Source organism: Strigops habroptila, chromosome 10, assembly GCF_004027225.2.
Source record: "Strigops habroptila isolate Jane chromosome 10, bStrHab1.2.pri, whole genome shotgun sequence".
Lineage (NCBI taxonomy): Eukaryota > Metazoa > Chordata > Aves > Psittaciformes > Psittacidae > Strigops > Strigops habroptila.
The window spans coordinates 32,403,318-32,429,312 of NC_046359.1; the positions used below are offsets into that span (position 1 = coordinate 32,403,318).

The following is a 25,995-nucleotide window of genomic DNA, read 5'->3' on the forward strand; positions in this document are numbered from 1 at the left end:
GAGAGACCCAGTTTGCAGAGGGAGCAGAGGAAGGATGTGTGAAAACAGAAAGTTGGAAGAGGCTGGAAAAGAGGGAAAATTAGCACTTTCTCTAGTCCCATGATTGATCATCTCAGGCAGAATTCCTCCTAAGAGGCAATGGTACTAGAGGGAATTAAGAGCACTCTACACCCTGGGAGACTCAGGCTCCAAGTCAGAGGCTGTTGTTTACTGTTCATTTGAGGTTATTTGCATCTCATGAATTTAGTGATATATTTAGTAGCTTTCAGGTTTTGTCAGGATCTCTGTATAATATGTGGTGGAATTTAATTATCAGGAAAAAGAGGGGGAAAACCAGGTAGTGAAGTAAATACCTTCATCTTGTGGATACCCTGAGTAACAGCATTCAGACTTTGGGCTTTAAAAACCTAAAACCTACCAGGACATTTCTGTGGCAGGGAAGTCTTTTATAATTATTCTGTCTGCTAAAAGCTTTTCCTGTGTTCACTTGGTTCGCATGCTTGCTTGTGTGCCCACTGTGCTGTCAAGCTATGACAGCTACGCTCTGGGATCCAGAAGTAGGACAAGGAACAAAGAAAGCATCACAAGCCATAGGGAGGAACAGGAGCACAATGTGATGAATGAGGTTAATTTTCTCAAGAATGGAGGAGAACATGCTGATTAGACTGGGAGATTGAGGTCAAGTTGCCTGTTTTCTGTGTAAAACTTCGACTCACAGTTGGAATTTGATTGAGGCATCAAACTCGACACTTCAGCTTTCCTGTCCATGGTATTTTTGTGCACTTTATATTGTAGACTGAAAACTGTAAAGATTGTTATTTTATAAAGTGAACATTTAAGTTAAAAGTGAGCTTTTAAAAAAGCATTTTTACTTGTATTTTCAAACACACACAGGTTTTGTGCATTTTCCTTGTTTATGTAAAGTATATGAGAATCCAGTTTAAAAAGAAGGAGGGGAGGGCAACTAAAACCCGACTGCAGATACAGCTGCCTCCAAAAAGTGTCATCCATTGTAGGTTGTAGGTTGGAGTTCTCTTAATGATTATTGTAGTAAGCTACAGTGGTTTTATTAAATAGGCAATACATTTTCTTTGTTATTAATTCTGTTTTAAATAGTATCTCTCACTTTCTTATCCAACTAGGCTGATCTCAGTGTTTTGCAGCACCAAAATGTAAGACTTTATCAAATTGACCCAGAGACAGATCTGCATCTAAAAGTGCAGGACATCCTCACAGCATGGAAGAATGTGGGGCTAAATTAGTGCTACTAAATTAAAATGAAACTAAGTTAAACTGTAACAGTTCCCAGCATGCTTTTTGTTCTCTGTCACTCTCTGGTAACTCTCAGGCATAATCTGGGAGGAAGAACATCATAGGGACCATTCCCAGTTGGCACCTTGCATGATTTCTTGGAGATAGGAGTTTACTGGTGTAGTTGCTTTGCTAGTTGGCCTCAGTTTCCAAGAATATTCCCCAGTATGTTTACAACTTGTTTGCATGTTTAGCCACTAAGATTTTCTTTCTGAGGTGTTCCAATGGCATATTTGGGGAAGGATGAAAGTTTCTTAAGCTAACAGCTATATGGTGAGTATATTTCTTTCTGAATAGGGCAAACAGTCAGGCAAAATGGTCCTCCAAAGATCTTCTGTTACAAGTTTCAGGCAGGCTCCAGCAGCATCCAGAGGTGCCCAGATTCTCAGCAAAACACATTCTGAGGGTAAAGGTTTGATCAACCTCTCTCACCTATTAACCTGGCTGGTGCGAGTAGTTGATGCAGCCCATTTGAAACTCTATAGCTGAGAGCCTGAAATCAGCATTTCTGAGGAAAACATTCAATAGTAATGTCATTACAGCATATGGCATCCTGACTGTATAACTGAGCTCTTCTTGCCATTAATAACACACAGGAGTTTATTTCAGCTATGTCTAAGGATCCTGCCTGGTAGGATCTGTGTTGCCATTAAGACTATACAAGTAATTAGTGAGGGACTACACAGGAACGCAGTTTGCAATCAGGCCTGTGATTTGATTTAAAGAGATTGATAACGTCCCAAAGACAAAGCTGAAATTTGTCTGCAGGATGCCATGTTATTCATGTAACAAACTCAGACCTGGGAAACTACTGAATCAAATTAAAGACATAATTCATCCTCTTCATTAATACCTGTTTTCTTATTCTAGCTGTGTGCAATAATTTCTGTGCTAGTGACCCACAGGACTCCCACAGGTCTGTCCTGCAGGGTGCTGAGTAATCACTTTCCATCTTGATGTCACTGGGAAATGAAGGCACTCACCATCTCATGGAAAATCTGCCTTTAATTTTTGCATTCCCTTTCAATTTTGTCCTTTACATTATTTTTTTTTCCTGATTTTTATTTATATATGACCTCTGCAAGAGTGTTGATTACATCAACATACTATAATGCACAAGAAGAAAAGTTACCTTTCTAGCATTAATTAGATTACTGAAGAAAATATGCAGCTGAACAGCAATTGCTAACAAAAAAAACTTACAGGACTGCAGACCAGTGCATGTCTGAAATAGAATAGAAGCAAATGATCTAATCAGTCAGAGATTGTTTGCTCCATTTGCAGAGGTATTGAATTAAATTAAAGATTACAATACTTAAAGATGATCATTTAAAACTCTATTTATGGTAAATGCTCTTTAAAGAAAAAACGTAAAATGTTAGTGCTTAAATTGATGGAGTGTGTGCTTCTCAGCAGATATCTAACTGATGCAGTGTATGATACAAGTCACACATGATACTTCCAGAAAGTATGTCGAACACAGTTGTGCGTGATTTTAAACAAATGAGATCCTAGTGCTTCTGAAGGAAAAAAAAGTGCTTTTTGTTAATGACTCTGCTCTAAATGAAGGTTTTCCCTGCTTGGAGGCTGTGTCATATTTTAACAATGCATGTTTTGGTAATGACAGACATCTTAATTATTATACTTTTAAATGTAGATTTTTCGAAGGGGAGAAAGGTACTCAAAGTCTATTGAATGTCAATGGCAGGTGAATGCCTCATTTTCCTTAGTGCCTTAAAAATCCCCCACACCCCCTCACCTTTGATTATAATGGCATCTAGAGCTGTCAACCTTCATGCAAGGCCCTGCGTAAACACATAGGAAGTGACAGCCCCTGCCTCAAATAGCTTAAAGAATAAACAAAAGGTATCAGGTAAGGAGGAAAAAAAGAAGGAAATTAGGAGGTGGGAGGAAGAGGGAAATGAAGAAGGCATTGTGCTGGTTCAGAGTTAACAAACAATGTGAGGATTTGCAGCCCAGCTGTCATGGGAGGGACAGTCTACTGCCTGGGTTTTCATCCAGGCTCTTCATGTAGCAGCCCCCAGGCTATGGCTGTCCCGTAGGATCATCATGTAGCTTATCGTAGGCTCAGGAGCTGTCAATTTTAGGACTTGGCTGCCCAGTTTGTCCCGGTTGGGCAGTTGGTGCAAAATCAGCACCAGTTAGGTGGTCACTGAGAGGTTTTCTCCCTGCTTATTGCAGGGGGGTTGGACTAGATGACCTTTGAAGGTCCCTTCCAACCCGAACTATTCTATGATTCTCTGATTCTAGTTTGTTTCTCACTTTACGATTGACACTTGAGGGAACCCATGGCTATTGATGTGGGAGCTGAGGATGGCAGGAGAGGTCCTTCACTCCCCCCACACTGGATGGGAGGAGGTTCAAAATTTTACCTGATTTTATGCACATGAAAAGAAATCCCCAACCTTAAGTGTTACAAGAGCAGGACTTAAGTGAAAATACGTGTCTGTGTGCTGCTAACTTTGGTTGAGCCATAAGTATGCACTGGGGCTTAGAAATCTTTTATGCTTAGGCCATATTTCTATGGGCTAAGAATATCATACTCTTTATAAAGTTATTCAGCGAAATGATACAGTTAAGTTCTTTCTTCTTTTTCTCTTTTATTTTTTGACACTTTTTTTAAAGTCTCGTTTGCAAGTTTTTCTATTCAATCATGAAGGCAATAAACCTCTTTTAAAATTGAAAACAAAGGAGATTCACATGTTGTGTAACTCCAGGAGTCGGAATGTTGAGCAAAACATCAAGTACTGCAAGGCTTGCAATAAAAATTGCAAGAGTTGGCAGAAGTGGAAAAGCCTCAAAAGGACGCTGAGTATGGGTTTTTCTTGAATTAGGCTAGCACAATCAGGCCTTTAGTATATCTTTGGCATGGCTTTGTAGATCTATATTAACTGGAAATCATAAATGAAGTGATAGTAAATCAAGAATAATATGCTAATTTCTCATTCCTTTCCAAGGATTGGATTATGGCAGCCCATCCACAGAGCAGCCTCTGCTCTCATGTGTTGGAAACTGTTTCTGAAAGTTGTGTGAAAATAGCTTCTTCTTTTTTTTCCCCAAGGGATTCTGGCTGTCCTCTTTATTCTCATCAGAGTGGGCTCTTATCAATAACGCTAAGCCACTTAACCAGCAATTGCAATGTACTGTGAGATGATTGCATGTTTTGGAACAATAGGCACTGATTTTTGGTCAAGCAGAATTCAATTGACTTCATATTAAATGGATGAGCTGAAATTTGGTCAGTCGCCTTGGAGGGCACACATCAGGTGAAGGGTATGTTTCTTTACACTGATTGAGGCAGCGGATTTAAATGGTATTCATTGTAGCAGGGACAATGACAGGCTTGGCTCAGTGTCTTCATTAACCTGCCAAATAAAAACAAGCATTTGAAAAAGAGGGGTATTTTCCATGGAAAAAGTTCAATTTTAAGAATGGTAGTTGAGTACACGACCTTTACACAGGATAGTAAATGTGAATATATTTTATGGAGACACAGTAATCATTAAATCAATGTAGTTAATAGGAGGAAGAGTATTTTTCACCCATCTCCGTTTAAAATTATCCACTGTATGGTTTGCAGTGCCTGTTCTTATACACAGGGGCTGGGTTCTTTCTGTACCTCTGTGCTGCTGCTACTTCTTCCTCTGGACATTCACACCAACCAGTCCACAGTTCATTGGCCCCAGTAGGCACAGTTCATGCTTGCTAGATGACAGAACTTGTGTACAGTTCTGGTGTCCCCAACTAAGACACGGAACTGCTGGAGCAAGTCAAGAGGAGGCCACGAGGATGATAAGGGGGCTGGAGCACCTCCCATACGAAGACGGGCTGAGAAAGTTGGGGCTGTTCAGCCTGGAGAAGAGAAGGTTCAGGGGGGACCTTAAAGCACACTTCCAGTATCTGAAGGGGGCCTACAAGGAAGCTGGAGAGGGACTCTTCATCAGGGACTGTGGTGATAGGACAAGGAGTAATGGGTTTAAACTTAAACAGCAGAGATTTAGGTTAGATTTAGGAAGAAGTTCTTCTGTGTGAGGGTGGTGAGGGCCTGGCACAGGGTGCCCAGAGAAGCTGTGACTGCTCCATCCCTGGAAGTGTTCAGGGACAAGTTTGACAGGGCTTGGAGCAACCTGGTCTAGTGGAAGGTGTCTCTGCCCGTGGCAGGGGCTTGGAACTAGATGATGTTAAGGTCCTTTTCAACCCAGACCATTCTATGATTCTACAAATTCAAGTGTTAAGGACAAATTTCATTTGCAGTAGGATCCCTAAGCAAGTATTGTAGTTGTGGAAGTACTCACATTTCAGTTGCAGGTAGATGGAAAAATAGGTTGGTGCATGAAACCCATGCTCTTTTTTTTTTTTTTTTTTTTTGCCTTTCTTTTGTTTAAAATATCACATTATGCATTTGTAGTTTCTTTACTGATTTTTGATAATTAATTATTTTAAAACATAATTGTTCATCCTGACACTCACTAAGATCTCTAGAAAATTGAAATAGGATACAGTGAACGCTAAGATTCTCTATCTCTGTTTTAGTATTTGCTACCTGATTACATCTGACTTTCCCATTCTCCTGCAAAGTATTTGCATCTTGAATACTGGTTCTTCAGTACTGAAGTTGTATAAACAATGTGGCTTTAGACAAGCAGCATTCAGCACACTGATGGGTTGGGTTGGCTCATTGTTTTGTTGTTTTCGAGTGTGACTTACGTGATTGTGTGGTTGTCTGCCTGTCCCTCTTAATAAATATTCAATCCCATGACCAATTCAGTCAAATCTATCTTTGACATAAAGATTTCAAGGACATGAAGCTCCCACAGAAGCCAAATGGCATGAGCTTTGGCGCTCATCCCGGTCTTCTGTTGCATATTGCATAGCCATGTTTTCCTCTGCTTTATGTTCAAAAAGCAAAGATTAAAAAGAAAACCAAAGTGAATGTGTGGGTTGGAGTAGATCATCTCCAGAGGTCCCTTCTAACCCTAACAATTCTGTGATTCTGTGTGCCTAAGATGAGTTCTCTCATCTTATGTAACGTTTCTATATTACTTCAGTGTTTCAAAAATCTTACGGTAAGACCTTTACATATATAGATCCTATAACAGTGTCCTTAATGTGTAAATTAGCTACTTGAAATACACGCTTTTGTGCATGTACCCTTGCCATTGAACTCCTAAATAACAGCGATTGTTGTTAACTTTATAGCCTACAGAGAATTTTGCCTCTAAAACCAGAGGTTTGTGTCAAGCTCAGAGGATAAGAGTTGCTGTTGTTGTTAAAGAAGAAGGGTTCTTACAGGCAGCTTGTAGCACACCAGGCCACCAAAGGCAAATCTTAACCAGTTGCTTGGGAAACCACAGGCATCAAAATACCTGGACCTGATCAGCAGTGGTGCTTCATGTTTGCTGCACTATGCAGTCCAGAGAAAACAGGCTTCTGCATGGGCTGCTTTGTCTGTAGCTCTGCTGTGGATTAGCTTCAGGAGGCATCATCCACGTGGCATAGTTTTCCAGCCCCAGCTGGGAAAGGGCTTCCCTAAAGGAAGCCAAACCATGCAATTTCCATTAAGTCAGTGGGATGTGTCTAAACCTTGAGAGCTGCTTTGAAAATATCCCCTACAGTGTGTACGCACAGGGGAAAAAAAAGGCTTGTAAATTAAATTACAGCATTGTCAGTATCCAGAGTACCTCAAGACACTTGTCTAAATTGTTGGTTAACCAGTTGCAAATCAAAGTTTCTTTTTAAGTTGGGGAAGAAAGGATCTGAGGCCACTTGCAGCTTCAGTTTTGTTTTTCTTTCATGTTCAAATAGCCAAGCTATTTACTACAAAGTTTGCTTTATTATGTGGGGTTTTTAACCCAGATTGGTGTTACCCAGCCCCAAATTCTGACTCATTCATTACAATTTTTAAATACGGTGGAGTTTAATTTTCAAGTAGAGCAAACATAATCTTGATTCCAGCCTTTTTTCCTAGGATGCTGCTGGTGCTTTTTCCTAGTAAGTTGCTTGTGTCATATTAGCACTATGATGTTTCTAGAAAATCCATTTGCATAATATGAGACACAGTATCTAATGGTTGGTGAGCAAAGTCACACCCAAATTTAACTAGTGATATGCTGTTGGAGAATTATTTCCCTCCATTGTCAGGCTCTCCTCTTCCAACCACTTTCTTAGAAAGAATCCTGTCATACGAAGCAGTGCTTGGTTCTGTCTTGTGTGCTGTATCTGTCTGCCCTTGCCCCTCAGTGCCTCCCAATACACTAAACAAACATCACTACATCAGGATTATATAGAAATGGGATTGTTTCAGCCAGGTGGAAGACAAGGCTGTTGCAGAGCTGGTGACCCATAACTGGACTGTCACATAGCTGTTAAATATGTGGTGTGGCTTAAAAGGCCCGGGTGTTACAGTCACTACTGGTTTTCAGTAGCCTTGTGTCTGTGAGCTGCTCTTCTGCGCAAAGAAAGCAACAGTCACTCAGCCCTCCTACCATTCATGAGAGCTGCCTGAAGGTCTCGTTCACGGTTTCTTTTGGTGGATTTCTGTGGCTCAAGCACTGTGTTTTACATGCTTGGCTCACCCAATTTCCTTTCAGAAAGCACAAGATAATATATTCTATCTCTTTACTTTGGTGTTTGATTCCTTAGAGCTGAGGGAAAGAAAGATAGATGAACTTGGGGTGTGACTCTCCTCTCCCAGCAGTGGAAACCCAAAGCAGGTTCCCACCTCTGATGAAGCACAGCTTCAGTGTGCTTCAATGCCAGCAGACACCCCAATGTAGAGCAGCAAAGTATCAGTCCTGCTGCTGCAGCAGCAAATGATGATCACAATAGTTTCCATGCTTCCAGTTGGTATTCAGCAATTGATCTGAATCACCGGTGCTCATGTTTTGTTTGTATATGGCCATTACTTCAGATTTAGATGCTTTCTAATGATTATGTCTCCATGCTCTTAGCAGATTTGCAATTCTGCTACAAATAATTTTGCATGAAGGCAGTGTATAATTTCTTTGCATAGTTTTCCTTTCTTTTAACCACTTTGTTGAAATGTCCCTTTTTTGCACTATGGTTTTGCAAGCATGTATATCTGTATAATTATAAAAGGCAGATGAAGGTATTAGGTTGGATTTTTTTTTTTATGCAAAGGTGAACAGTAAAGTCTCTGAAGTGATTTAAGGAAGAAACCTGTGGGACTTGCCAGTTTCTCCTGAGAGGGAACATAAATGATGGGCAGTGACATTGCACTGAGGAATTGAAGTTGTCCCATGGATCTAACTACACCACTCTCTCCTAGAAGTGCATAGAAACATGGGCTGAAAGATAGGAACCATTTCTTTAAAGTCCAGTCTGGAGGATGAGATGATATGTTGGCCAATTAAACAGGCAACAGAGACCTAGGTTTGTATTCTGACCTGGGGGAAATGATTCCATCTTCCTCCAGTTCATTTCCATTAATAAATAACTTAGTGCTTCCCTGCTGTGAGATGACTGGGATGAGAATGAAATCCATTAGTAGCTTTGATGTGTTCAGACAGATTATTAAGGATTATGTCTGTATCTAGAAAAACAGAAGTGGAAGTACCAGGTGTTAGGAGAACATGTACTGGGTAAATGAGAAATAGTTCTGGAAAGAGCAGAAACGATGTGGGAAGAAGCCCATGTGAAGAGATTACATGGTGCTGACATACTTCAGATCCAGGAAGAAAAAGGGCTCTCCTGGGGAACAGAACATTTGAAGGTAAAATGTACTATATTCTTTTGCTACATCTTTTAATCTAGCCACATACTAAATGTTTGGGATTTTGTGGGTGGATTCTGTCAAGAAGAAAGACTGAAGAAGTTGACAGGGTTTTTGAAATGCCTATCAGCTTGCAGGAGGTTTTTGCTCAGCCCCCAGCATTACACTATAAATACAGAGAACACATTTATTCTGACATTTTCATGCTTTTATAAAAAGGATGAGGTCAGAATAAATGGCCACAGACATATCTTGAATGACACTTGCGTATTATTTTCAGGTTTTTAAAGCAGAGCATTAGTGTCTGTGCTGCACAGACGCTGTGATAACGCTGGGAACAGCAAGAGTGAGATTCTGATGTCCATGTAGCCATAGGTGACTCCACTGACTAATGGATTCAAGAGTTGATCATTTATTTTTCTCTTCCTATCCAGATTCTCTTGTGACTTTCACAAATGTGCTGGCGTTATTAAGCATAAAGCCCTAAGAGAATATTCCCCCTTCCTTCTGCCTATTTCTGGTCATATTTTGGAAAAATGAGTGCAGATCCAGCCTCTTATGTTTCACAAGGCCATGAATCCACTAAAATTGTCTGGGAGTTTTACTGAATGCTTTAGGGAGATCCATCTAGACTAAATGTGTTCAGTAAAGCTGATAATTCCTTACATTAATACTGAGACTTAGTTGTTTAATTCCCGGCTCCCAGAGGTACGGAATACAACAGTCTGAATACACTTCCTCTAGGTGTGATGGACTTGCTAATTAACTGGTTTAATCCATACTGAGGCATTATCAATACCATCGTCTGTCGTGCCGCAGGGTAGGATAGCAGTGGTAGCTAGATGTGTGTTGTCTTCTGAAAATTACAAGTATTTTACATATGTATCTGAGTGCATAAACATACTTTTTAGTTACATTTTTGTGGTGATGTCCAATTACAACTAGGATAGCATAAGCACTTAAAATATTTCCATAATAATGCCCTTGACATTAACATTTCCTGTCCCTGAGGTAGGTGCTGATAGCTTGAATCACTCCTTGTGCAGGAATAGTCTAAGAAATAATATTTTCTAGAGTAATCCAAACAGCCATATCATAGTTAAATGAGAGATAAAGCCAGTTGGAGCATTTTCTTTATGAAATGGCTAAAACCATACACAAAAGTGGCAGGAGGGTCAGGATGTGATTATCGTTTTCCTCAATGAAACGATTGATGGAAGAATCACTTGAGATGACTCAAAACAATTTTTCCATTTTTATCATCAACATAAGAACAAAAGAAAAAGAAAAAAAAAAGAAAATTCAGACAAAATTCAAACCTGGTTTGAGTGTATTATATTCATCTCATTAGACATAAATCTGTAAATGGTTGAGATCAGCCCAATGTTTTCAGTCAACTGTCCGAAAAGCTTTACAAACGTGTTGTGGCAGTGCCTCCTCTGTACTCTTAACCGACCTGAGCATTTAAACTTTTGCAATAGTTTTTGTAGTGCTATGAGGCCCCGCAGAAATAGAGACCATGATCTGTTTTCTCAGTGTTACAGATAAGCCTCTAAAGAAAATCTTACAGTGTGGGGCAAAACACCTAATATCTTCGTATATTAAAAATAGCCACCAGCTTGCTTATATTAAAGTGCTTTGGTTTTCCATAAAAGGGAGCCAACAGATGTCTGACATGATAATTCCACCATATGGCAATTTCATTTTCTTTCTAGTTCAATATTAAAATGATAATGATGAACACTGAGTAACATTGTTAATCTTAGTAGGTGGAAGTTTCACCAACATTTCAAAAGGAACAAGGGGTAATTTTAACTGGGTATTGAACATGGCAAGAGGTGTCCTGTGGTTTTCCCTCTTTAGTCCTGGGTTGATGGTAAAATGAGCTAGATGGCCTAACAAGACTTCACCACCTCTGAATTGCAGCACGCTTATAGTGGTGGTGACACTAGCCCCGTTCAAGTGATGCTAGAGAAGCTCATGGAGTAAATACTCTCTTCTCTGTAACAGTGAGGAAAAGAGCTAACGCATTTCCTAAATGTTTCTTATTTCTATTCATCAACAGTTAGTACAGGCCTGTCAACACCAAAGCATACCATTTGTCCAATGTAAAGTTTATCCCTCTATGTTGGTAATACATAAAAAGTCTTGGATTTGTCAGATGAGAAGTCTGAGCTGTGATTTGTTGAAGGTTAGGAGGGTATTCTAGGAAGGTATTAGCTTCTGCTTGCCATATTCCTATGTTCTTCCCAAGGCATCTACTATTGATCATTATGAGGAAAGAGTATCAGGTTAGATGAACCTTTAAACCGACCAGGGATAGCCATTTTTATAACATGGCGTGGCTTCTTGTTTCTTTGTTTTCTGCCTTTCTGAATATAGATGCTCACATTTCAACTGACGGTTGGGTGTTAAATGCAGTTTCCCCATAATTATCTGCAAACTTTGCTCATGTTGATCAGCCGACTGGCAAAACAAACCGAATGGCAGGTTTTTCTTTTGGCAAGGCAAATTCATCACTAAGAAACTGCACCCGTATGACCTAGGAAGGTGGAGGCAAGGGAGGGGGGTAAATAGAGAAACACTGAAGAAACTATATTCAAGTATTTCTGTCAGGTAACAAGGAGGGTCTGTGTGCCCACGGGAGGAAATAGGAAATTAGAGTAAAACTCAGTTGATATTCTCTAATCTCTTCCTTGGTCAAAGCAGAGAAAAATACAGTGGCATGAGTGAGTCTCAGCATGACCATCATTATATTTACAAATGCTAACAGTAAGATAAAGCTGTAATGCTGCATTGGCTGCAGTAGTTGAAATGGCTTTGTTTTCTTTCAGTAGTGTAAAAGGCAATTTTATAAAATCTACTGCTGATGAATAAGGCATATGAGATTCTTTGGATGATACGTTTGGGCTTGAGTATGCAGAAGAATTTTTATTCAAGATAGCATTTAAACATATGTGTTTTCTTTAAACGTGCTTGAGTAAATGGTGGAATTGGAAGGCATTTAAACATGTGCTTTTCAAGTCTTGTCTTGAATGAGCAACCAAATTAGAAATAATGCTGTGCCTTCCAGTGCCATCTTAGCCTAGGACTAAATTAAAGGTAAAATCTGAATCAGTTCTCATTCATTCTCTAAGGAAGGAGGAGTTCTGTTTTCTTCCATTTTTCTAATCAAGATGTGACATGAGGTGTGATTCTGCTCTCTGAGCCACTGGTTTGTAACAGAAGTTTGAAATGAATGAATTGTTTTATTTCTGTCCAGGTTGGGTGTCTGTGAGTAATTCTGCAAAACCTCACCCAGGTCAGAGGGGATGTAAAGTGCAATCTGAGTTGCTAATTTTAAATAGCTCATTAATCATTAATGCCAACATTCTTTTAATTGTGGTTCTTTGTAACCAGCAGAGCATTTCCTGGTAATCTGCAAAGATCACTCGTTGCTTTGTCAGCGCTATTCCATTTTTTCCACTTGCTGTACCACACTATTGATGGTTAAAAATACATGGATAACTGACAGATTGTTCTCCTACATACTCTGCTGCCATATTTGCTACAAGAGCCTGTATTTAACTTTCTGTGGGAGAGAAGTGATCTGTGAGATCTTGAATAGAAAGTATTTAAGGGCTGTAAGGCCTGCCTTTATGAACATGAAGTTGGACAATGAAGTCGTTTTGAGAAGTTAGGATAAATTAATCTTCTTAGAGTATCCCATGGTTATAACAGTCATGGTGAAGATGATGTTACCAGGTGCTAGCACAGAAAACATGCATATACCCAACCATGAATAAAAGTAGACCTCAGATCTGCAAGTATGATGACATATTATGGTATAATATACATTTTGGTGTAACTTTCCCAGTACAAGCTTGAATGACTCCCTCCAGGTTAATATCTCTGGCTTTGAAGAAGAGCTGGAATAAATGTGGCTGATGCTGCTACTTATGTCAGTCCTTTCTGCCAAGGCTGCCAGCAGAGCTCTTGATTAATGCTGGAAGTGGTAGATTTTTCACTTCTACTTTGGGAACTGGAGTGAAAACACCCATTGAAAGCACACAGAGTAACAGGCAGATATTGCACAGAATAACTTGCAGCCACTATTGACCAAGAGGAATTTGCAGCTCGTGGGCTAGAGAGGATGAACTACCTTAGAAAATTCCCTGGGCTGAGCTGGCTTCTCAAAGAAGGACAAAAAGCCATTAATGCACTTGAAAGCAGCCAAATAGCTAATTCTTTAAATTTTATTTTAATTATGAATGAATATGCTCTGAGAGTTGGATCAGACGTGTATTATCCTGGCACCAGAAATGGACAGAAATTAAAGGGTAACAGATCCTTGACTCTGGCTAAAGAAAAGTGTTTAATAAATGCTTCATACATCAAGCCAAATTCTCAGTTGCAGGTCTTACAACTCTGTTGACTTTAGTTACGAGCATCAGTGTAGCCAAGAGGAGAATGTAAATCACACAATTGTTTCTGCATGCTACCTCGGGGGCAGCCTGTGTTTGGAAAGACATTCATCGCCCTGTTTCTTCATATATAAATTTGCAACAGGCCAAATGATGACTTTGAAGCATAAAAGAGGAAGTTAAAAGTTAAGGGTGACAGAGACACCCTTAAATTAGAGAGACAGAGTTTTGACTGGAGGAGCAAGAAAAGCTTTCAACAAAGGTACGTGTGTGCATTTAACGTGCACTGCTGCCACCACCATCACCAAGATAGGTAAAGTTGGGCAACCAAAAAGAAAGAAGGTGCTATTTCAAATGAACAATATGCAAAGGGGAGGAAAACCACTTGGGTGTGCAGTCAGTCCCCTTGGCCCCTACCCGAGTAGCTTGTCATTTATATTGTGTGCTACAGCATATGAAAGTGATCAAAGGTTTTATAGAATCATAGAAAGGTTAGAGTTGGAGGGGACCTTCCACTAGACCGGGTTGCTCCAAGCCCCATCCAACCTGGCCTCGAACACTGCCAGGGATGGGGCATCCACAGTTTCTCTGGGCAACCACCCAGTGCCAGGGCCTCACCGCCCTCACAGGGAAGAATTTCTTCCTAATGTCTCATCTCAATCTCCCCTCTGTCAGTTTAAAGCCATTTCCCCTTGTTCTGTCCCTACAGGCCCTGTGTCCAGAGCCCCTCTCCAGTTTTCTGGTCGGCCTCCTTTAGGTATTGGAAGGCTGCTAGGACCAAAGTTAACGTTCATTTATACAAGACAAATTAAGAGCAATAGATTTGTACTGGGACAAGACTCTCTTTCCCCTGAATATTATCCTGTCACTTCAGGCAGCATGTTTAATTTGCTGACCAATTTTCTTATTCAGGTATTGTCAGTACTTGAACATTGCCTGAAATCATGTGGGACTCGACACAGCTGCCTGCACAGAGGCGTCTAGTGCCGTTCCGGATGCCCTGGGTTATCTGAGACTTGCAGATGTGCTATGGGGCTTGTGGGAGCCCATCTGGAGGGATAGGTGAAGGGCAGCCAGCACTCCTTGGATCAGTGGAACGTGGGCATTCTACTGTTAAGCTGTGCCCTAATCACTAAGGAGCGTTAAAAGAGGATCCTCCCTCCAAATATTCTGATGTTCTTTTGCTCAGTAGGATCATGCTCCTAACACAGTAATGGCAATACTCTTCATCTCTCTTCATCAGGGACAGTAGCAATAGGACCACAGGGAATGGGTTCAAACTTAAACTGAAAGAGGGGAGATTTAGGTTAGATATAGGGAAAAAATTCTTTTCTGTGAGGGTGCTGAGGTGCTGGCACAGGGTGCCCAGAGAAGCTGTGGCTGCCCCATCCCTGGCAGCATTCAAGGCCAGGTTGGACAGGGCTTGGAGCAACCTGCTCTAGTGGAAGGTGTCCCTGTCCATAGCAGGGGGTTAGAACTAGATGATCCAACTAGGATCCAAAGGAGTAGACGGTCCTTTCCAACCCTAAGCATTCTATGATTCTAATAATGTTAATATTTGACTTCTGACACATCCCTTCCAATCACTGTGCCTCTGTGGCTTTTCCTAAGGAGATTGGATTTCTCTCCTTCTTTTTCAGAGACGCAGAAGTCAAAGTGACTTGTTCAAAATCGGCTATCAGGAGAGACAGGGCATGGGAGAGCTCGGAGTCTCCTGAGGCCACCTTTATAGTTAAAAGCTGTATTTTACAGAGGCAAGTTTCACTGTATAGAATAAGTCAGTAAATGGTCACAGATTTACAGCCCTGAACTGCATTAATCAGGTTTGTCATTTATTTTTAAATCATATAGCTGAACATAAGAAGCTATTTTCAGGTTAAGCTGCAGTCCGAATTTTCAAACAAATAGGTTTTTTTCTTCTTTCATGTCGGGGGGGGGGAAGGTAATTGTGTTTTGTATGGTGATAGGGGATTTGTGCTGGCTTCAACCAGCTGCTGAAATCAGTGATAACAGTCACTGGCCTCCCACACTACCGTTGGAGAAAGAGCTGCTGCTGAGTCTGTTTCTCTAGCTTAAGCCAAATTGCTTTGAAGGCTTGTGAAATTCAATTTGCAAGAGAATGGAGGATCCTCTCCATGTAATTTCAAAATGTGGAAAAATACTAATTGCTTTTGCTTCATTCAGAGTATCCCTGCAGGTAAGCGGTGGCATCCTTTGGGCTCCAGCCTCCTCTGCCACTGGAGTAGGGAAGAGACTGGAGCTTAACCTGGCTGTGAGTGATGCCGGACCCACATCCCGTCTTTTCAGTGGGCAGGCACATCAGCTGAAAAGCCAGTGCTGTGTCTTTGTATCTGCTTAAGGCAGTTCTTTGTATCTCACCAAATTACATGAAAAGGGGCTTCATTAGGATAACTCTGTCTATAACTGGCTGCATTTGTATTTGTCTCTTCAGCATGGAAGATAATCCTGTATATGAATAGTCAGGCTTGATCTCAGGTTTATAAGGTGTTCAGATTTCTTCCATTCAGCAGAGAACATAAGAATAAGCGGATTTTTTACAAGAAGTCTCCTGTTAGGAGCCATCCTTGATCCTGTGGCTGGCTTGTCTGCTGGTAATCTTTTTCTGTGCTTGAAGAGCTGACAAAAGCATCTGGGCCTCTCTGGCAGTAATTAGGGCGAGCTAACTGCCTGCTGTGCTGAAAAGTAGCTCCGAGATTTGAGGAAATGCAAGTGCAAAATGCAAACTGGCTAGCACGCCAATACCTAGTTTCCTTTAGACAAAGGAACTGCTGCATTCAGCTGCACTTAACTGAGACCATTATCTGGGTTTTTTTAACTCAAAAGTTCTACTAAACTCCAGTGTTACCTCAAGAACTCTGAGCTCAGAATAAGGTGGCAGATTTTTAGTCTGTTGTACAGCTGTAAATCTAGAATTGCTTTTATAAATTAATCAGAAGCCTTCAGTTTTCAAACACTGAACATTAAAAAGCTAATGGAGGAACCTTCCTCTACCAAAAAACTTTATAAAGACCTACAACAGCAGTTCCTTAGTCAACCTCTTGATGTCAAGTCATCGGGTCCTAGTGGGTACTTTCATAGAGTTTCCTCCAAAGCAAAATTTAAACATACATAAGCCTGCAGGTATATGACATACATAAACCTGTGGGTTTATGACTTCCCGATTATCAGATCCCCTTCTTGCATTACTCCTCATGTTGTAGTGTGACGATGCTACATTTCATCCCTCTCTGTGGGAAGAAAAGTAAGGGGAGCAGGATCAGTGTTCCACCATAGACTGGCTGACAGCAGGGACTGCCAAGTCCTGCAGTTATTTTTCTTTCTTTCTTCAAAGGTAATTACCAACAAATCTACATTTATTTCATGTTATTTTTTTAAATCATAAATGCATTTGCCACAGCACTGCACCTTTGCTGTCGCCCGTGCTCAGTTACCACGGTGTGCCCTGAATCTGTTTTGTGATACATGACACAATTATATCTCAGGGAGATTTGCTCTTCCCTTCTCTATGTTGTATGATTAATTTATATTCAGTCATTCCATGCTTGGAATGAAATAAGTTTTTCATCTTGCTGCCTTCACATTTTTGTGCTCAGTGGGTTTTTTTGAGCGGGAGGTTTCTGCAAGGCTGTTTTGGCATTTATTTTCACTGAGAAGCTTAGTTAAATAATTGAAACGGCAAAAAAACCCCTTAAAAAATAGGCAAAATGTATTTTTCTTGTTTTGCTTCATGAACAGCTGAGTTTGAATACAGATGCAGACACTAAAGTAAATTAGATTATCTCAGTTCAGTATTCTGCACCACAGTTCAAATCCCCATCATTGTCCCAATCCCCATATCTATGAGATGGAAAGATTAAGTAATAATGAAGACATGTCACTGCACCTGCTTTCACTGTATCAAGCTACATAGAGTATATCCACCCATAGTTTTGTTTTTCCCCTCTGGCATTATCTGTTGTTCACAGCTCCCAGCTGCGGGTCTGATCTAGATCTCCAAAGACTCTAAAAACAAGTTTCTAATCATTGCTTGGTCAGATTTGCTTTCAGATTTTGAAAACAAGCTGCTTTTAAAGGTCCGTCTACATCAACTGTAAGCATTTGAGTTGATGCATAGCTTCATTTGTCAGAACCCCATTGAGCCAGTATTTTGGTTAAATGGTGAATATCTGGCACATGTGCTGGTTTAGTGGCTACAACAATGCAACTGGCATGGGCATGTTTTGAAAGGGAAGAGGTAAGAGTTCACCAAAATAAGGCTTTTGGGCATGTGTGTAGCCTCTGACTCCCCAAGAGCTGCCCCACAATAGCAGAGAAAGCTTGTGTCCTGTCCTACCCCATGCACATGAAGGTGATGCCTTTGCTCAGCAGCTTCTGTTACCTCCTTTGCCTGTCCAACTCAGTTCTGCTGGCACAGCTCCGAGTTCCTGAATACCTTCTCAGGATAATATAGAAGAGATGAACATATTGTGGGTGATGTAATCACAGAGGAAATAAACCCATGAAAGGGCTGCACATCCAGAAATAAGGAGCAAACTCTGATCCTTACCTTATGCTCCTTGAATAAATTACAGCTATGTCAAAACTGACTTTTGCTTTGGCACTGGTATGGCCTTTGACTTCCAGTCTCTTTTTCTGTTCCAGCTTCTGTTTCCCCTCTCTGAATTGTTCTTCCTCTATCAATCAGCATTGTTTGTGCAAGAGTTGCACATGATTTTTTTTCTGCTTCACTAGCATGCATTGTGATGTTGTTCCACTTTACTATCCTCCAGCTGGTTTTCCTTTTTCTCCTTTTTAATGTCAGATGGCCCCATGCTGTTAAGGTCATTTGCCATCAGCCTCACTGGAGAGTCTGAGTTCCATGGCAGCCATATAATTGACTTGATATCATCTCACTGAAAGGTCACAGTGTGCTCTGGAGGGTGCTTTTCCCTTGTCTTAGGAGCATTCTGGATAGGTAGTTGTGTTTCGTGTGACTCCAGACTCTTGGCTTGAATTTACAGTTTTTCTTACTCTGTAAATGGAAAATATATCTCATATTAAGCATAGAATCATAGAATCAACTAGGTTGGAAAAAACCTTTTAGATCATAATTTACTATACTCAACAGCTGCTGTTACAATGCATCACAAATGGCCTATCAGGATTGATATGTTTACACTGAACCACAGCATCTGGAATTTCCCCGTATTCCTGTCCTCATCTGCACAGGTCTGAAGCCCTTGGCTTTGGAAACCAAGCCACATGAGATGAGGAGTTAGGGAGTGGGAGCGGGGGAATAGTCCTACAGAGTCTGTAGCTCTTCCTGGGTTCTGCTGATGCTTTTACTAATACAAGGAGAGTGCAGATGAAAAGCAGAGCAGGATGTGTCTGGAGATTAAGATTCTGTTTGAGTGCTGAAAACAATTCTTGGTCTATGTTGCTCTGTGGTGGCCTAGCCCCAAAGTTATCCTTCAGCTTGGTGCTGACGCATGCAGTTGCAGCACCAAGGATGTTTCCTGTTGTTTCCAGGAAAGGACCAAACATCAGCCCTTCTCCATGTATCAGTAGTCCAGGCATTGACTTGTTCCTGCTGCTTCTTCTGCAGCAAGTCCCTGTCTTTTTAGGTGATGCAACCAGAACATGAGTAAAAGGAGAAGCACTTCAAGATAAATGCTGGAAGTGCCCCGTTCTAAAACTTGAAATGAGAATATGATATACACATTTGCAAAGGCTGGAGTTTAGAGAACAGTGCCTGAGACCGTAAGACCTGAAGGTGTTACAGTGAAAACTGGCCACACGTGTCAGTGCTAGAAAAGACTAGAACAATGGTTTCACAGGAGTGTTGCTATAACATTTTATTAATACACTAATAAAACTAAACTTTGGAAATGAATAATTTGAAATTATTCATCTAGAATAATTATTGTAATAGAAGACTTCCCAGGTCATTTTTAATGCTCTCCTGTGGGGCTGAAGCTGTTCTGGTATAATGGAGTTTGCATATTCAAGATATTTTAAGACCTATGAGAAGGTCATCTGTTAATAACAAACGGTGAGTGTGAACAGCTTTGCTAAGCTCTGTTTTATAGCTTGTCTTTGGATAGAAGAATAGTAATGTCTAAGCCAGTAAATAGTATATGTCATCCCTGCTAATCTAGAAAAACTGTGCTGTACAGTTGTTCAGCCTATGGATATTCACTCCCTTCATTGTCTGAACAGAGACCTTTCTAAATCATTTGCCTTATATAAAAGATTATGAATCACCTGCTGTGAACTGGGGAGTTGTGGTGACTTCCATTTTATTGGATTTAATCTTACTCCTGTCATGCGCGTTCCAGGGAACCTGGTCTGTTCGTTATGGCCCACTGTTGATGGCAGAGATGTATTCCCTTGCAGGAAAGCTGCTCCTGCAAGCTGTAAAATTGGAAGTTGAGAACTAAATTTATTCCTTCTAATACCTCATGCTGAATAGCTGAACTTCAAACTGGTCTCATAGCACCAACGTTGGTGTTAGTTTGACAACATTGCATTTCCAGTATTTATCTGAATTGCATAATTAGTGCAGAATATCACAACTATTTTTCTGTATGTATTTTACAGTATGTACTGTGCTTTAAATAGTACTTCTCCTTTTTTCCTAGTCACGTATTTTATTAGCTCTCAGGTAGTTTGCATGCCAGTTGGTGTTTTGAGGTTTGCTCAACATATTTTATGGCTGTATTGTAGTGGGTTTGAGTGTTTATACCTTTCTGATGCTCCATCTTTTACCTAAGCCTGGCAATGTGCTGCATATATCATTCAAGACGTGATATTTGATGTTATTTCATTTTCCTGGACTATCATTTTCAAACAACACCAAAAATTGCCTTGATTCTGTCAAAGAGGAAGAGTGCATTTGAATAATAATCAGAATAAAGAATGAGAAAAAACCTGAATTTAGCAGCCTCAGGCATTTGAACAGGTTCAAGCTCATCATTTGTGTCCTTTCAACAATACCTTACAGTTTTTGCAGATGGCAGTGAAGTTCACTGAGCTTACATATGGAGGAGATTGCAGTAACTCTTCCAGGTTTTTCCCTTTTTTTTTTTTTTTTTTGGTCTGGACAGGTTTGAGGTTGTCATCCCTATTTGTCTGAAGAGCAGATGTCCTTTATAGCACAAAATGCAGATGGGAAATCAGCATCTTTTTTGATACGGCTAGCTCAGTTCAACGTGTGTTTGTCTTAATAGTTGTAGACACTGAAAGTGCTTTGATATGTGATGTTGCAAAGAACCATCTTCTCTGTAGTTACAAGTGGGATCGTGACTCAAGCCTGATTTCCAGTGCCTCCTACTCCTGTTTTCTGGAAGGCAGGCACTCTGAGGCTCACATGGGACTAGATTCTGGCTCTGCTGAATTGCAGTGCTGTGAGTGTGAGTAGCTGCGTGCGTAGGCATCTGGGATAAAACTACGTGGGTAAAAATGAAAGCAGAAATTTTGGTTGGTCTCCTTAGGTATGTGGGGAGAAAAACTTGCCATTGAAATTCCTTTTATGTATTTTAGCCACTTCACAAGAGATTTGTGAAGGCTTTTTATTATTATTTCCCTTCTTTGACTTTTACTTTATATTTCTGTTTTCAGGATCAAGCATTTCTCCTGTCTCTGTGGCCTCTCTGACAAGTCTGTTCTTCTAACCAGCTGTGTCAGGCTTCAGAGGTGTTTTTAGAAATACCTGTCCTGTGGTAGAGAGGCTTGACAGACATTCTGCTCATATACTTTACTTGTTAAACTCAGGAGATTCAAGTGTAAGGTCAAAGCCAAAGTGGTCCTTAATTTTTTTTCCTAGCATTGCTGCCAACCTATTCTTCTATTGTTAAATAGAAACATTCTCCAAGAGTATTAATATTAGTGCACAGAGAGGCCTGGTAATTGTGCAGAAAGCTGAAACATGAACCTTTCAACTTGCCTCACCATCCTTCTGCCTCCTGCTGCTAAATGTTTTCATTTGGGCAGTGGAGGAATCACTGGAAGTGTTCACAAACCGTGTAGATGAGGCCCTTAGTGACATGATTTAGTGCTGGCCTTGGCAGTGCTGGGGAACGGCTGGACTTGATGATCTTAAAGGTCTTTTCCAGTCTAATTGATTCTGTGATTCTATTTCTCTGCATCTTTAGCTCTTCATGGTTTCTCTTTGTTGGACCCATAACATACTTCTCCTAAGTGCTAGCTCCTACCCCAGTGCTTAAACCCAACTCTGTCATATGGTCTGCCTCTCAAATAGTTTCTTTTTATCCCACACAAATGAAAAGAGTTACCTTCACAGAACACAGGTCTGCAGAGTATTTTCCCTAGTAGTATGTTAGAAAAGTCCTCCTTAAAGGAAAGCATCCTTGTTTACAACCAGTAATGAGATTTTGAGTTCTGGAGGTACTAAAGAGATGACTTTTGGGAACAAAGCCATCAGTGTGCTGGTGCCGTGCCTGGGTCAGCAGGTGAGCAAAGCTGCTCTGTAGCCCATCCACATGAGCCAGTAGCCACAAGATCTGTAGTCCCACAAGTAGCGCAGATGTTCTCCATTGCCAGTCATCCGCAAAACAAAGACCTTGTTTTAGAGTTTCCTGTCCCTCCTCTGGGAAAGAATCATAGAATCATAAGAGTTAGAAGGGACTTAAAGCTCATCTAGTTCCAACCCCCTGCCACTACACGAGGTTGCTCCAAGCCCCGTCCAGCCTGGCCTTGAACACTGCCAGGGACGGGACAGCCACAGCTTCTCTGGGCACCCTGTGCCAGGGCCTCACCAAAAGAGATTTCATTTTTATGCCTCTGTATCAGTGATGCTTAAAAGGCCTTAGGAACATGTAAAATAAAATCCATTTGGGATTTTGAGGTTTGTTTGTTTTTACTTACCACTTCAAATAGCCTGGGGCTCTGTGATCCCTTAAATAGCAACCACATAGTTTCAGTTTTAGCCTCCGCATGAAGGATGTGGCAAGGAAGCAGGATTATTTGAGCAGGAAGTTTTTTCAAGTAAGCTTGAAGAAAACAGTACCTTTCACTTTTTTTTTTTTTTTTTTTTTCTGAGAGGAAAAGGTGGTGGAAGTTTGGTAAAATTGTTACTGGCCTGAAATGCTTCACTCATGTTCACTATTTAGATAAGAAAGAGCACTACATCACAGACAGATTTCTTGTGATTGTCTTCCCATTGTAAAATAATGCTCTAAAATAACACTGAAAATGAAACAGAAAATGACAAAGATGAGAATGTGTAGGGAAACGGGCTCTTAATGTTTATTATCTACCACTGAAGTCCCTAATGCAGGCTACCAGTTCTTATGCTTCTGTAAGTAGGATTAGGTGTCAAACGTTATTTAAAGCATATGTGCTGTGAGATGGGACTGTGTGTTTCATGACTGATAAAGTATTGTTTCTAAATAAATCTTGCAATTCTAGCTGCAGTGACACAAATAATAGAACAGGAAGGTGTGAAAGAAAACGGCCAATTTGAGTGATACAGAAAGAAGCTATGCTTCATTTGGTCTTCGAAACTAATGCAGAGTACAGATTGCTTTTCTTGAACAGTTGTATGGGATTGCTACTATATAAAGCTTTTCCTCCCTACATTTTTGGAGTGACTCAATGATTTGTGTATGTTGTGCAGTATATTTTTCAGTTTTAAGAGACATGTTAAGGTAATTGTTCTGTAACGTTTTAGATGTGAGAACTGTATAGCTCATTTTGTCATCAGATTCTGATTTGTTCTCATATCATGTATTCATGTGTAAGAGTGGCGAAACCATGCAGAACACCGATCCCGAGAAAGACCACATCTCACATAAATAGTTGTCATTTTATTTTGGTGTGTTTTTAAATGGTGTTTTTTTAAAAGCTAACCTTCCAGCACCAGGTGCTTATGAGAAATTCCTTCTTCTGTCTTTGAAAAATAGTATCAGCCCAAGCTACACCTTCTCATACACACTCGTACCCTTTAGCACTTCTACGGGCTGATGCTGTTTATACTGCAAGATGTTTTTCAACCTTTGGCCTGATGAAAGAAAAAGTGTGCTTGTTTCTTTATAGCAAATATGTAGGTGGCCAACAGATTAAAAATTACATTTACAGAGAAAACATAGCTAGAATTCATGAGAAAGTCAGATTGACAAATACCGTTGGCTTCTTATCTTCATTTCAAGTTGGATTTAGCTATTGCCTGCATGGTTGTAATCTCCGTGAGGTTACTTTATGACTTAGAACACGTTTCAAAGTGGCAGTCAAAAGGATGGGGGTTTGGGGTTAAAAGACTTTGAGGCATAATAATTCTTAATCATAATCTCATTTGGAAAAAAATGGCACCTGGATTCAGTAAAGCAGTAAAGCACCAAGACTCTTCCAGGAAGTACAGCAGCCTGTCTTGACAGTGATTTATGTTCTTTTTTGCCTACCATGCCCAAGTATCTTATCTAGGCTGACATGCATATGTGCGTATATCAAGTGAGGTCTCAGCATCTGCTACAATCCCCATCCTGAATTTATCCTCGCTGATACTTCTGAATATTGGTAGAGAACGAAGGACACAGTCCCTTGACACATATCAGCTCGATATAGCACGACACGATTTCAGCACAAGCTGGGCGTATATTTAGACTCCGTGGCAGAAGTAATTAAGAGTGGAATTTGATTGTCATCTGGCCTTGCAGTTGTTCTTGCCATGAGAATCTGGCAACTTGGAATCTTACAGGTCAACAAGCAACCACATAGCTGCTGCATTCTTTGACATTTCAGGGGCTGTTTCCGTGTAGTCGTGAAGCAAACGCTCGGTGGGAAAAACATTACAACAATAGGTGTGACTCCCAAATTTTTGTCAAGTGCAGAATAATTTAGCTGGTTCTGCAAAGCCTATGCATACATTTCCCTAAATTAAAAACATGCTGTACTGTTTGAAAAACACCTAGCCTGGGTATTACAGCCTTAAGCATTTCAAAAAGGTCACTACAGAATTTCCTAGAAGCTGATAATCTTCCAATAGGTTTTGAACCATCATGTAAAAGTTAATACCAATGCAGCATTCCAGCATGGAGTTTTCTGGGGCACCACTGAGACAAAACATAAAAGATCTACACATTACATTTGGTAGCATAATGTTTATATAATCTTCAGATATCACTACTACTATATTAGATGGAATTTATTCATAGAAGTTACTTGTGCACTCGTTTGTCTTTTCTTAATCTCTTCCATCTCCTCTACCCTCCATGCATAAGCTATTTTTTCTGTATGGAGCATTATTATATTTTTATTTGCATTGAAGTAAGTCTTGCTTAAACTCCTCAGTGGACTCTTTGTTTGGTTTACTTTTGTGAACAGCAAAATACACCAATCCAATGCATATCCTCTTAAAACTTACTAAAACCCATGCAAGCTCACAGCGTGCTGTAAGGGCTGTAGGCCTCCAACATCTAACAATGGGGTTTAGATAGAATGTGGGCGATTAGAAAAAAAACAAAAGTAGTCCAGAGCTCCTCTACATGGCAAAAGCTTTTGGGCACCCAAATTCATTTTGCTCTGAAATTTGGGTGGCAGAATATTCTAGGTACCTTAGCTTAGGCTTCTCCCTATCAAACCAGACACGAAGTTAAGCTACATCTGAGTCATTTCAACGATTCTCTGCAGTAGAAGCTGTTTTTTCTGGATTTTGTCTAAGCCTCCTGTCACTGAAGAGCTACTCAGAATTTCCTCCTGGTGGTATAATGTAGCTTCATTGAATTTGCTGAATTTATATGTCAGTAATCAGATTCCAGTCCTGTGACCATAAGAAGACCATATGAAGACAGGCTAAGAAAGTTGGGGCTGTTCAGCCTGGAGAAGAGAAGCTGCGTGGAGACCTCAGAGCAGCTTCCAGTGTCTGAAGGGGGCTACAAGGATGCCGAAGAGGGACTCTTCATCAGGGACTGTAGCAATAGGACAAGGGGTAATAGGTTAAAACTTCAACAGGGGAAATTCAGGTTACATATAAGGAAGAAGTTCTTTACAGTGAGGGTGGTGAAGCACTGGAACAGGCTGCCCAAGGAAGTTGTGAATGGTCCATCCCTGGCAGTGTTCAAGGGCAGGTTGGTCAGAGCCTTGGCCTAGTGTGTGATGTCTCTGCCCGTGGCAGGGGGTTGGGACTAGATGATTTTAAGGTCCCTTCCAACCCAAACCAGTCTGTGATTCTGTGATTCTATGACTATGCACCAGAAAGAGATTTCACACAGATCTTACTCTTTGCCTGATTCAGGAGAATTATCAAGTAATTATCATCTAATTATTACATGAAACATTTAATGGGACATGTGCTATAATTATGAATTTGACCAGGACACATTAAGGAAAAATCTTAGCGTTTCATCACGTGAATGAATCGTACTTCAGAAGATGTGTGAGGTTATTTTCAGGAGTAATGCACAGAAGTGAAGAGTTCAGCTTTGATTTATGAAATGCACGAGGCACATTATGAAGCAAATTTGAAGGGCAGTATCCTAAAGTGATGAGGACATCTGGGAGAGGTTCAGCAGT

The 25,995-nt window shown here is 40.5% G+C and overlaps 1 protein-coding gene across 39 annotated transcripts in view; it reads left to right on the forward strand.

Annotated features, from left to right (window-relative positions):
- NRXN1 (neurexin 1) overlaps window positions 1-25,995 on the forward strand; it is a 676,494-nt gene that overhangs the window by 580,951 nt on the left and 69,548 nt on the right. The gene's annotated exons all lie outside the window — the stretch shown is intronic.